A 14,667-nucleotide genomic window follows, 5' to 3' on the forward strand; every position below is an offset into this window, starting at 1 on the left:
TGAGCATTGATGAGCAAATATCTTTGTGGAATAATGTAGTGTCCTTAGGTATATGCCCGAGAGTGGGATAGTTTGGCATTATGAAAAATGAAATCTATGTTCAGCTTTTGAGGAAAGAACAAACTAATTTCCACAGTGTGTGTATTCCCACCAGAAACGAAGGAGTTTTACTCCGTCCTAGCCAGCATTGCTATCATTTGCCTTCGTTGTTCTTTGGCATTCTGAAAACACGTATACACACACACACACACACACACACACACACACACACACACACACACACGCACGCGCGCATAATCAGGATAGCTTAATAATCCTGAATAAGAAAGGAACAACAATGCCAAGCAACCAGAGCTTCCAGGGACTAAGCCACTACCCAAAGACTATACATGGACTGACCCTGGACTCTGACCTCATAGGTAGCAATGAATAGCCTAGTAAGAGCACCAGTGGAAGGGGAAGCCCTTGGTCCTGCCAAGACTGAACCCCCAGTGAACAGGATTGTTGGGGGAGGGAGGTAATGGGGGGAGGATGGGGTAGAGAACACCCATATAGAAGGGGAGGGGGAGGGATTAGCGGGATGTTGGCCCAGAAACCGGGAAGGGGAATAACAATTGAAATGTAAATAAGAAATACTCAAGTTAATAAAGATGAAAAAAAATAGAAAGAAAGAAAGGAAGGAAAGAACTGCTAGAGGCATCACCATAGTCAATTTTACGTTGTACTGCAGAGTTATGGTAATAAAAAACAATGTGCTTTTGGTACAAAAACAAACATACTGATCAATGGAATTGAACGGAAGACCTAGACATAAGCCCTATAAACACCCGAGTTTTTGGTTTTGTCTTTTTAATAAAGAGGACAGAAATACAAACTGGATAAAACAACAGCATCTTCGACTTTTCGTGCTGGGCAAACTGGATGTCTGCATGTAGAAGAACGTAAATAAATTCACACTTATCACCCTGCACAAAACTCAACTCCAAATGGATTGAAGACCTCAACATTAAACCAGGTATACTGAACCTCCTAGAAAAAAAGTGGGAAATAGCTTTGAATTCATTGGCACAGGAAAATACTTTCTGAACAGAATAGCATTAGTACAAGCAGTAAGATCAACAATGAAATGGGATTTCCCAACTGATAGAGGGCTAATAGCCAAAATATGTAAGGAACTCAGAAACTAGACCTCAGAAAACTCCATTAAAACTGGAGCGCAAAGTTAAACAGAGAACTCTCAATAAAGTAAACTCAAATGGCTGAGATAACACAGAGAAATGTTAGCCATCAGGGAAATGCAGTACCAGAGACGTTTAATATCCATTATCCTCATGGCTTGTAATGTTTCTCCAACATCCGTGTTTCATTATTTGAGATCCCATTTTAATAGAGCTATTTGCTCTTGTGATGCTGAAATTTTTAGTTCAATGCATATTCTCCATTCATTGCATATTCTCTGTTCTAGCCCTCTGTCAAAGGTTTGATTAGTAAAATTCATACCCAGTAGTCTAAGAATGATCGCAGCCTTTACTCAAGCCTTTCACATCATAACATCTTATTTATTAACTATTGACCTTAAGGCCTATGCTATCAGGGATCATTCAGAAAGTCCTGTCTCAGGTTAACGACTTCAAGCCTATTCCTCACTTTCTCTTGTATCAAATGCAGAATATCTTGTCTTATTTTGAAATCTTTGATGCTTTTAGAGTTGATTTTGTGTAGAGTACAGATATGGATCTATTTTTTATTGGTTGTCTATATGTATCTATTCAGTTTGACCAGTATCACTTGTTTAAGGTGTCTTTACTCCTGTGTATATTTTTGGTTTTGTTTTTATTTTTGTAAAACAATCATGTGTCTTTAAGTGTGTAGACTTATGTCTGGATTTCAACTCAATTCCATTACTCAACGTATCTGTTTATAAGCTAACCCCACGCTGTTATTACTATACAAGCTCTGTATCACAGCTTGAAATATCGTCGATGGTAACTATAGCAGTTCTTTTATTACTCAAGGCTGTATTAACTATCCTGAGGCTGTGTGTGTGTGTGTGTGTGTGTGTGTGTGTGTGTGTGTGTGTGTAGTTGAAGATTGTTTTTCCAGATTCTCTGAAGAATCATGTTAGAGATTTGATGGAGTTCATATTGAATCTGTAGTTTTGATGGGATGGACATCTTCATTTTATTCATTCAACCAGCCCCTGGGCATGGGCCATCTTTCCATATTTTGGTGTCTTCAATTTTTTTATCCAATTTCTGAAAAGTTTAGTTAGGAAGTCTTTCATTGTTTGGTTAGGGTCATTGCAGCTTATAATTTTTGGTTTTGGATGCTGTGAAAAGCACTGTTTCCCTGATTTCTTTTCCAGTCAGTTTGTCATTTGAAGGTTACTGGCTTTTTTGTGTGTTGATCTTGGTTTATAATCACTTTTATATGTTCTCAGATTCAGTTTCCAAGTATTTCGATAAGATTTTTCTTTCTATATTCACATAAAATTTTGGTCAATCCATTTTCCCATAACTAAGACTTTGTGTGGAATTGATATTTCGGAAACAATACATTCATAAAATGAATTAGAAGATGTCCTTTGAGTTTCTACTTTGAGGATTGATGTTAGCTTTTCTTTGGAGATCAGATAAAAATTCTTTACTAATCTAGTACTGGGAGTTTTGGAATTAGGAGATGTTTAATTACTGAGGCTATTTCACTATGGGTTATGGTTATGTTTAAATTATTTATTTCATATTGATTTAATTTTAGAAATATATTTTATCACAGAATTCATCCATTTCTTTAGGTTTTCGAGTTTAGTGGATCATAGACTTTTAAGTACGTTCTTATGTATCTTTGTATTCTCATTATCTATTATAATGTATCCCTTTGCATCTCTAATTTTATTAATTTCTATTTACTCTATCTTTATTTTGTTAATTTGACTAAAAATTTGTCAATCTTGTTGATATTCTCAAAGAACCATCTCTTCATTTTATTGATTTCATTGTAATTGTGTCATTGTTTCTGTTTTTTGGTTTAAGCCCTGAGTTTGATTACGACTGTTTACTCTTTTTGAGTACTGTTTGTTTTCCTAGAGCTTTCAAATCCATCACTAAATTATCAATATGGTACCTCTTCAGGTTTTTTCTGTAGAAACTTAGTGCTATGAACTTGCCTCTTAGAACTACTGTCATTATGTTTTTTTTTTTAATAATTCAATTCTAAAAGATGTTTAATTCTTTCTCGATTTCTGTTTTGACCTAGTTTTTATCCCTCAGAGAGTTGTTTACCTTCTTTTTTTTTTTATTAACTTGAGTATTTCTTATATACATTTCGAGTGTTATTCCCTTTCCAGGTTTCCGGGCAAACATCCCCCTCCCCCCTCCCCTTCTTTATGGATGTTCCCCTCCCCATCCTCCCCCCATTGCCGCCCTCCCCCCAACAATCTAGTTCACTGGGGGTTCAGTCTTAGCAGGACCCAGGGATTCCCCTTCCACTGGTGCTCTTACTAGGCTATTCATTGCTACCTATGAGGTCAGAGTCCAGGGTCAGTCCATGTATAGTCTTTAGGTAGTGACTTAGTCCCTGGAAGCTCTGGTTGCTTGGCATTGTTGTACATATGGGGTCTCGAGCCCCTTCAAGCTCTTCCAGTTCTTTCTCTGATTCCTTCAATGGGGGTCCTATTCTCAGTTCAGTGGTTTGCTGCTGGCATTCGCCTCTGTGTTTGCTGTATTCTGGCTGTGTCTCTCAGGAGCGATCTACATCCGGCTCCTGTCGGCCTGCACTTCTTTGCTTCATCCATCTTGTCTAATTGGATGGCTGTATATGTATGGGCCACATGTGGGGCAGGCTCTGAATGGGTGTTCCTTCTGTGTCTGTTTTAATCTTTGCCTCTCTATTCCCTCAAAAGGGTATTCTTGTTTCCCTTTTAAAGAAGGAGTGAAGCATTCACATTTTGATCATCTGTCTTGAGTTTCATGTGTTCTATGCATCTAGGGTAATTCAAGCATTTGGGCTAATAGCCACATATCAATGAGTGCATACCATGTGTGTTTTTCTGTGATTGGGTTCCCTCACTCAGGATGATATTTTCCAGTTCCAACCATTTGCCTACGAATTTCATAAAGTCATTGTTTTTGATAGCTGAGTAATATTCCATTGTGTAGATGTACCACATTTTCTGTATCCATTCCTCTGTTGAAGGGCATCTGGGTTCTTTCCAGCTTCTGGCTATTATAAATAAGGCTGCGATGAACATAGTGGAGCACGTGTCTTTTTTATATGTTGGGGCATCTTTTGGGTATATGCCCAAGAGAGGTATAGCTGGATCCTCAGGCAGTTCAATGTCCAATTTTCTGAGGAACCTCCAGACTGATTTCCAGAATGGTTGTACCAGTCTGCAATCCCACCAACAATGGAGGAGTGTTCCTCTTTCTCCGCATCCTCGCCAGCATCTGCTGTCCCCTGAGTTTTTGATCTTAGCCATTCTCACTGGTGTGAGGTGAAATCTCAGCGTTGTTTTGATTTGCATTTCCCTTATGACTAAAGATGATAAACATTTCTTTAGGTGTTTCTCAGCCATTCGGCATTCCTCAGCTGTGAATTCATTGTTTAGCTCTGAACCCCATTTTTTAATAGGGTTATTTGTCTCCCTGCGGTCTAACTTCTTGACTTCTTTGTATATTTTGGATATAAGGCCTCTATCTGTTGTGGGATTGGTAAAGATCTTTTCCCAATCTGTTGGTTGCTGTTTTCTCCTAACCACAGTGTCTTTGCCTTACAGAAGCTTTGCAGTTTTATGAGATCCCATTTGTCGATTCTTGATCTTAGAGCATAAGCCAGTGGTGTTTTGTTCAGGAAATTTTTTCCAGTGCCCATGTGTTCCAGATGCTTCCCTAGTTTTTCTTCTATTAGTTTGAGTGTATCTGGTTTGATGTGGAGGTCCTTGATCCACTTGTACTTAAGCTTTGTACAGGGTGATAAGCATGGATCGATCTGCATTCTTCTACATGTTGACCTCCAGTTGAACCAGCACCATTTGCTGAAAATGCTATCTTTTTTCCATTGGATGGTTTTGGCTCCTTTGTCAAAAATTAAGTGCCCGTAGGTGTGTGGGTTAATTTCTGGGTCTTCAATTCTGTTCCATTGGTCTATCTGTCTGTCTCTGTACCAATACCATGCAGTTTTTATCACTATTGCTCTGTAATACTGCTTGAGTTCAGGGATAGTATTCCCCCTGAAGTCCTTTTATTGTTGAGGATAGCTTTAGCTATCCTGGGTTTTTTGTTATTCCAGATGAATTTGCAAATTGTTCTGTCTAACTCTTTGAAGAATTGGATTGGTATTTTGATGGGGATTGCATTGAATCTGTAGATCGCTTTTGGTAAAATGGCCATTTTTACTATGTTAATCCTGCCAATCCATGAGCATGGGAGATCTTTCCATATTCTGAAGTCTTCTTCAATTTCTTTGTTCAGAGTCTTGAAGTTCTTATTGTACAAATCTTTTACTTGCTTGGTTAAAGTCACACTGAGGTACTTTATATTATTTGGGTCTATTATGAAGGGTGTCGTTTCCCTAATTTCTTTCTCGGCTTGTTTCTCTTTTGTGTAGAGGAAGGCTACTGATTTATTTGAGTTAATTTTATACCCAGCCACTTTGCTGAAGTTGTTTATCAGCTTTAGTAGTTCTCTGGTGGAACTTTTGGGATCACTTACATATACTATCATATCATCTGCAAATAGTGATATTTTGACTTCTTCTTTTCCAATCTGTATCCCCTTGACCTCCTTCTGTTGTCTGATGGCTCTGGCTAGAACTTCAAGAACTATATTGAATAAGTAGGGAGAGAGTGGGCAGCCTTGTCTAGTCCCTGATTTTAGTGGGATTGCTTCAAGTTTCTCTCCATTTAGTTTAATGTTAGCAACTGGTTTGCTGTATATGGCTTTTACTATGTTTAGGTATGGGCCTTGAATTCCTATTCTTTCCAGGACTTTCATCATGAAGGGGTGTTGAATTTTGTCAAATGCTTTCTCAGCATCTAATGAAATGATCATGTGGTTTTGATCTTTCAGTTTGTTTATATAATGGATCACGTTGATCGTTTTCCGTATATTAAACCATCCCTGCATGCCTGGGATGAAGCCTACTTGATCATGTTGGATGATTGTTTTGATGTGCTCTTGGATTCGGTTTGCCACAATTTTATTGAGTATTTTTGCGTCGATATTCATAAGGAAAATTGGTCTGAAGTTCTCTTTCTTTGTTGGGTCTTTGTGTGGTTTAGGTATAAGAATAATTGTGGCTTCATAGAAGCAATTCAGTAGTGCTCCATCTGTTTCAATTTTGTGGAATATTTTGGATAATATTGGTACGATGTCTTCTATGAAGGTCTGATAGAATTCTGCACTAAACCCGTCTGGACCTGGGCTCTTTTTGGTTGGGATACCTTTAAGGACTGCTTCTATTTCCTTAGGAGTTATGGGGTTGTTTAACTGGTTTATCTGTTCCTGATTCAACTTCGGTACCTGGTATCTGTCTAGGAAATTGTCCATTTCCTGCAGATTTTCAAGTTTTGTTGAATATAGGCTTTTATAGTAAGATCTGATGATTTTTTGAATTTCCTCTGAATGTGTACTTATGTCTCCCTTTTCATTTCTGATTTTGTTAATTTGGACACACTCTCTGTGTCCTCTCGTTAGTCTGGGTAAGGGTTTATCTATCTTGTTGATTTTCTCAAAGAACCAACTTTTGGTTCTGTTGATTCTTTCTATGGTCCTTTTTGTTTCTACTTGGTTATTTCAGCTCTTAGTTTGATTATTTCCTGCCTTCTACTCCTCCTGGGTGTATTTGCTTCTTTTTGTTCTAGAGCTTTTAGGTGTGCTGTCAAGCTGCTGACATATGCTCTTTCCTGTTTCTTTCTGCAGGCACTCAGTGCTATGAATTTTCCTCTTAGCACAGCTTTCATTGTGTCCCATAAGTTTGGGTATGTTATACCTTCATTTTCATTAAATTCTAAAAAGTCTTTAATTTCTTTCTTTATTTCTTCCTTGACCAGGTTATCATTGAGTAGAGCATTGTTCAATTTCCACGTATATGTGGGCATTCTTCCCTTATTGTTATTGAAGACCAGTTTTAGGCCGTGGTGGTCCGATAGCACGCATGGGATTATTTCTATCTTTCTGTACCTGTTGAGGCCCGTTTTTGACCAATTATATGGTCAGTTTTGGAGAAAGTACCATGAGGAGCTGAGAAGAAGGTGTATCCTTTTGCTTTAGGATAGAATGTCGTATAAATATCTGTTAAGTCCATTTGGCTCATGACTTCTCTTAGTCTGTCTACGTCTCTGTTTAATTTCTGTTTCCATGATCTGTCCATTGATGAGAGTGGGGTGTTGAAATCTCCTACTATTATTGTATGAGGTGCAATGTGTGTTTTGAGCTTTAGTAAGGTTTCTTTTACGTATGTAGGTGCCCTTGTATTTGGGGCATAGATATTTAGGATTGAGAGTTCATCTTGGTGGATTTTTCCTTTGATGAATATGAAGTGTCCTTCCGTATCTTTTTTGATGAATTTTAGTTGAAAATTGATTTTATTTGATATTAGAATGGCTACTCCAGCTTGCTTCTTCTGACCATTTGCTTGGAAAGTTGTTTTCCAGCCTTTCACTCTGAGGTAGTGTCTGTCTTTGTCGCTGAGGTGTGTTTCCTGTAGGCAGCAGAATGCAGGGTCCTCGTTGCGTATCCAGTTTATTAATCTATGTCTTTTTATTGGGGAGTTGAGGCCATTGATGTTGAGAGATATTAAGGAATAGTGATTATTGCTTCCTGTTATATTCATATTTGGATATGAGGTTATGTTTGTGTGCTTTTCTTCTCTTTGTTTTGTTGCCAAGACGATTAGTTTCTTGCTTCTTCTAGGGTATAGCTTGCCTCCTAATGTTGGGCTTTATCATTTATTATCCTTTGTAGTGCTGGATTTGTAGAAAGATATTGTGTAAATTTGGTTTTGTCATGGAATATCTTGGTTTCTCCATCTATGTTAATTGAGAGTTTTGCAGGATACAACAACCTGGGCTGGCATTTGTGTTCTCTTAGGGTCTGTATGACATCTGTCCAGGATCTTCTGGCTTTCATAGTTTCTGGCGAAAAGTCTGGTGTGATTCTGATAGGTGTGCCTTTATATGTTACTTGACCTTTTTCCCTTACTGCTTTTAATATTCTTTCTTTATTTTGTGCGTTTGGTGTTTTGACTATTATGTGACAGGAGGTGTTTCTTTTCTGGTCCAATCTATTTGGAGTTCTGTAGGCTTCTTGTATGTCTATGGGTATCTCTGTTTTTAGGTTAGGGAAGTTTTCTTCTATGATTTTGTTGAAGATATTTACTGGTCCTTTGAGCTGGGAGTCTTCACTCTCTTCTATACCTATTATCCTTAGGTTTGATCTTCTCATTGAGTCCTGGATTTCCTGTATGTTTTGGACCAGTAGCTTTTTCCTCTTTACATTATCTTTGACAGTTGAGTCAATGATTTCTATGGAATCTTCTGCTCCTGAGTTTCTCTCTTCCATCTCTTGTATTCTGTTGGTGAGGCTTGTATCTACAGCTCCTTGTCTCTTCTTTTGGTTTTCTATATCCAGGGTTGTTTCCATGTGTTCTTTCTTGATTGCTTCTATTTCCATTTTTAATTCCTTCAACTGTTTGATTGTGTTTTCCTGGAATTCTTTCAGGGATTTTTGCGATTCCTCTCTGTAGGCTTCTACTTGTTCTCTAAGGGAGTTCTTCACGTCTTTCTTGAAGTCCTCCAGCACATGATCAAATATGATTTTGAAACTAGATCTTGCTTTTCTGGTGTGTTTGGATATTCCGTGTTTGCTTTGGTGGGAGAATTGGGCTCCAAGGATGCCATGTATTCTTGGTTTCTGTTGCTTGGGTTCCTGCGCTTGCCTCTTGCCATCAGATTATCTCTAGTGTTACTTTGTTCTGCTATTTATGACAGTGGCTAGATTGTCCTATAAGCCTGTGTGTCAGGAGTGCTGTAGACCTGTTTTCCTGTTTTCTTTCAGCCAGTTATGGGGACAGAGTGTTCTGCTTTCGGGCGTGTAGTTTTTCCTCTCTACAGGTCTTCAGCTGTTCCTGTGGGCCTGTGTCTGGAGTTCACCAGGCAGGTCACTTGCAGCAGAAAAGTTGGTCTTACCTGTGGTCCCGAGGCTCAAGTTTGCTTGTGGGGTGTTTTCCTCTGGCATCAGAGATGTGTGCAGAGTGCAGTCTCTTCTGGTTTCCCAGGCGTGTCTGCCTCTCTGAAGGTTTAGCTCTCCCTCCCATGGGATTTGGGTGCAGAGAACTGTTTATCCCGTAGGTCCCTTCAGATTATGGCGGTGTCTCAGGCGCAGCGGTCCTCCTGCTCCTGGGCCCTCCTGTACGGGAACCCAGAGGCCGTATACAGTTTACTCTTGGGCCAGGGATGTGGGCAGGGGTAGGCAGTGTTGGTGGTCTCTTCTGCTCTGCAGCCTCAGGAATGCCCACCTGACCAGGTGGTGAGTTCTCTCTCCCACGGGGTTTGGGAGCAGAGAGCTGCTGCGGGCCGGGATCCACGGGTTTGGGACTCCCGGTAAACAGCGGAAGTGCCCGGTCCTAGAGGAATTTTGCCTCTTTGTGTCCTGAGTTCACCAGGCTGGTCTCTTGAAGCAGAAAAGTTGGTCTTACCTGTGGTCCCGAGGCTCAAGTTTGCTCGTGGGGTGCTGCCTACGAGCTCTCTGTGGCTGTAGCAACCAGGAAGTCAGTTGATTACCTTCTATGGGTGTAATGCAATGCTTTGGGGGAGGGAGTTATAGCCCCCCTTTGCTTCTGAATAACTGCAGGAAATTTCTATACTTTTTCTAGACAATTTTAGCTCCCGAGTAAATGACACAGACACCTATATTTTGTTAATAAGCTCTTGGCAGTTTCTAAACTATTCTAACCCTGTAAGGCTATTACCCAGACAAATGCCTCATTACTTGAGAATCTAATCTTGTCTGGCTTGCTCTACTCCATATGTGACCACATATTGACTTTCTCATTGTGATTTCATTGCAAATCCTCTTGGTCCCACCACATGTTCTCTTCACTCCTTCCTCTCTCTTTGTGTGTGTGTGTGTGTTTTTTTTTCTCTTTCCTTTCTCTCCACCTAGGACCCTGACTGGGATCTAAAGTCCATTTTTCCTATCTCCTCTGCCCAAGCATAGGCTGAATCAGCTCTTTATTATCCCATCAGAGATGATAAAGAACAAATTTTACATAACAAAGAGACCAGGATACTTGACTATGGCATCATCTGGACTGTAGAGAGATGCCTAGGTATAGAAATTAGCCTCTGAATATACAATGTACAAGACCAACCCCCAACACATGGGTTTTTATATTTCCTGTTGTTTCTATGGTTGACTTGCAGTTTTAGTCATTGGGGATCAGATTGAATGCAAGGTATTATTTCAAGTTTTCTATATCTGATAAGACTTGCTTTATGTCCCAATATGTGGTAAATTTTGAAGGAAGTTCCATGGACTTCTGAGAAAGAAGTATAGTCTTCAGCATTTGGATAGCATTTTATGTAGATGTCTGTTAGGTCTATTTGATTTATAATGTTAGTTTACTCCAAAATTTCTCTGGTAATTTTTGTCTGAATGACCTGTCTATTGGTGACAGTTGCATATTAAAGTTACTCGCTATGATTATGCTAGGCTCAATATATAATTTTATCTCTAGTAATGTTTCTTTTATGAATTTCTGACAACGTCATGACACTGAGAACCGGGCATAGGCCTGCAAGATTTAAGAAGAAACACACACTCGGGTCATTCGTATTAAAAGAATGCCATCTGGGCTTTACTGAGATTTCCTTATATACCAGAGGCAAAAGCTGTGGAAAAATAGCAAAGCAGGTGAAAATCCCCAATCAGGAAAACAGGAGAACAGGAAAAATCTGTGCTGTGGAAAGTCCCGGGCCCAAATCAGAGCTGAGAGCAGCTGGCAAGGGTGTAAACAACTTCTTGCTATAGCAGGCTAAAAGGCTCAGTGAGGGGGAAAGGAAACACCAAGGTGGGGCCCAACAAATTTCAGTAACATTATATCTGTTGCATAAATGTTAAGACATATTTTCTTGGTATGATTTCCTTTAATAATTATATAATGCCCTTCCTTTTTACTTCTGATTAGTTTTGACTCAAAGGCTGTGTTATTAAATATTAAAATAGTTTTTACACCCTGCTTGCCTCTTGGTTCCATTTACTTAGAACACCATTTTCCATTTTTCTACTCTAAATTCATGGTAGAATCTTGGAGGGTAGAGTATGTTTTTATTTAATGCAGCAGATAGATCCTGATTTTTAATCGAATTGGTTAGTATATGTCTTTTTATTGGATAAATTGAGACCATTAATATTGAGGGTTATTACTGAACATCATTTATTAATTTCTTAATTAATTATTCATTAATTATTTGTTATAGTGGATTTTTCCCTCTTTTGATGAACTGTTCTTGGGTTTTCTATTCCTTGTGTCCTGTTGGGTGTATTAACCTTTCATATTCAGACTTTTGAGTTTTGTAGTGTTTTCTATAGATCTGGCTTAGTAGAGGGAAAATACTAAAAGTTGTTTTTATCATGAAATGTTTTTTCTCTCTCTCTCGCTGTAGATTGTATAATATAATACATATATATTATATTTATCAATTGTTTCTATCAGTTTTAACCGATAGGGGTCAGATTAGATGCAGCAATATTTAAATATATTTCTGGGTATAACAGTCTAGGATGACATCTGTGGTCTTTTAGAGTTTCTAGAACATTTGCCTGACCTTTCTTCTCAGAGTCTCATTGAAAGTCAGGATTTATTCTAATAGGTCTGCCTTTATAAGTGAGTTAGTCTTTTTCCCATGAAACTTTTAATATCTTTTTTGTTCTGTACATTTAATGTTTGAATTATTATATAACATGGAGAGTTTCTCTTCTGGTCCTGTCTCTTTCCTGTCGGTATGCTGCTTTCACCTTGATAATCATCTTTCTTTAGTGCAGCAATTTACCAATGCTTTTGTTAAAATATTGTCTGTCCCTCTCACCTGGGTTGTTTCTTCTTCTTCTTCTTCTCCTTCTCCTTCTCCTTCTCCTTCTCCTTCTCCTTCTCCTTCTCCTTCTCCTTCTCCTTCTCCTTCTCCTTCTCCTTCTCCTTCTTCTTCTTCTTCTTCTTCTTCTTCTTCTTCTTCTTCTTCTTCTTCTTCTTCTTCTTCCTTCATCATCATCTATTATTCATATATTTTTCTTTGACATAATATCCCAGATTTCCTAGATGTTCTGTGTTTCGATTCTTTTAGATTTAACCTTTTCTTTGATGCAGATATCCATTGCTTCTACCTGTCTTCAAGACTTGAATTTCTCTCTTCCATTCTTTTAATCTGTTGGTGAGGCTTTCTATTTAACTCCTAATTTTTCACTTTGAGTTTTACTTTAGCTTTTCTTTACTTTAGTCATTCTATCTCTTTGTTATGTTCTCCTTTCATGTCTTTAATTGTTTTTCTTAATTAATCCAACTGTATTTTCACGGTCTTCAATGAGGTATTTATTCATTATTTTTTAAGGTCCTTTAGCATATTCACAATTGTTATTTTAAACTCCTTGTCATGACTTTCTGCTAAACTCCTCTTCTTACAATACAGTTGGTAGCTTAAGGAGAAGGTATGTTGTATTGATTATTTTTGTTTTTGATTTTGTACTGGGAACCAAGTATCTGTAGTTATGACATGTAAAGTGTTTTTTGGTGTAGATATCTGGTAGGTTTTCAGTTTTTTGGTTGCTGTTGCCCAAAGAGGAAAGATTAGACAAGGAAAATAATGCTTAGTTTTCAGTCTTGGGGTCACTCCGGGTATTAATGTTCAGACTCCAACTAGTCCAGAATTGGTGCAGTGGGAGGTATGGCTATTAGGCTAGCACAGTGTTTCTCAACCTTCCTAACACTAAGACCCTTGAATACAGTTCCTCATGTGGTAATAACCCTTAATCATAAATTCTATTGCTACTTGAAAGCTACAATTTTGCTATTATTATGAATTATAATGTAAATATCTGACATGCAGATGACTTTAGGCAACACCTATGAATGGGTCATACAACCCCCAAGGAGTTGCAACCTGTAGGTTTAAAACATGTGGGAAGGAAAAGAGGGTTAGCTCCATGGTTCTCTTAAATAGGACTTAGGGTCCAGCTCTAGGAAGATGAGTAGAGGCAAAACTAGGGTTACTTTGGCTATGACTGTGGATGGAAGTAAGTCCCATATTGAAGGAGGTGGGCTATGTTCAGGAGCTGAAGTGGGAAGTCAGCAGCTGTGCAAAGAGTACTCTCTGACTAGACCAGAATGGAGGAGTGGAAGAAAGGCACAGGTAGCCAATGGGTATTTTAGTTAAATATGGTGGCTGTGCAATCCCTGTTAAAGAGAAGTTTTTTGAATCATCAGAATCACAAAGGGGTAGAGATGGGGTAGCAGGAGTGACTGAATGGGGCTGATTCTTTTGTCATGTAACCAGCATGACCTTCACTACCAAACAAAGCTGAAAAATGAAATGAAAGAAAGAAGGAAGGAAGGAAGGAAGGAAGGAAATAAATAAATACACAAAGAAAGAAAGAAAGAAAGAAAGAAAGGAAGGAAGGAAGGAAGGAAGAAAGGAAGAAAGAAAGAAAGAAAGAAAGAAAGAAAGAAAGAAAGAAAGAAAAAAGAAAGAACACACTTTAATGAATCCCTTTACTGGGATTAATCTCATAATTCTATAAAGGTTTCCATAGGACAGTTTCTCCTAGGTCCGCACAGTGATCCTAAGCTACTTGCTAATAACAGCTAGAGAAGGATTTGTGTAAAGCTGTCACAGTGTGCATCCCATACATGTGAAACTTGTTGTTTGCACCAGTCATAGGAGTCTTTCCACTAGGTGTTGAGAAAGTGTTCTTGCTCTGGCCTACATGGAAATGATTCCCAGTTCATATAGATTCTTCAAATTTTATGACAGACAAACAAAAGCCTGATATGAAGTATTTGAAAAAAATCATTGAAGCTGCACCTTTGAAGGCTGAAGACATGAGCTAAAATCATGCCGTTTTCTCAACCTATATGTACAGTGTTAAACAGCCAGAGTTGATATAAGGGTCTTTGGCTGGCTAAGTCACTGGCAGTCCTTTTGCTCAAGGAAGTCCCGATTAAAGAGGAAATTCAAATACCTGCTAATTAAGGAACCAAACTGCAATCACATAACCTGTTCCTAGTTCTGAGTCATTGGAATTAATAGCAACTCACTGTAAAAAGCAGCTTCTCTGATAGGGGCTGAGACTAGCACTAATCTGTGGATAGAAATATGAATATTTTAAAGGAAAACTGATAATACATTTTATGTTTCCTCTCTAGGGCCTACTGACCTCCAGGTGAGAGGTTTTAACAAAGTGTATAACACTAGGTATGAGTCTTCTCTTGTGTAGCAAGCCTCAAATCCAAACTGAAAGCAGGTGGATACCAGCATTACCACTGTAACAACCACGCCATCACTGTGCCGGGCAGTCTATGTTTTCTTTTGCCCAAAAGTCATTGATAACAATGTTACTGGTCTTTCTCTCCACTTTGACTGGCAAAACTAAAAGCAGGAGAGAAGGTAAGTCCTTATAT

Source organism: Rattus norvegicus, chromosome 13 (assembly GCF_021556685.1).
Source record: "Rattus norvegicus strain SHRSP/BbbUtx chromosome 13, alternate assembly SHRSP_T2T, whole genome shotgun sequence".
Classification (NCBI taxonomy): domain Eukaryota; kingdom Metazoa; phylum Chordata; class Mammalia; order Rodentia; family Muridae; genus Rattus; species Rattus norvegicus.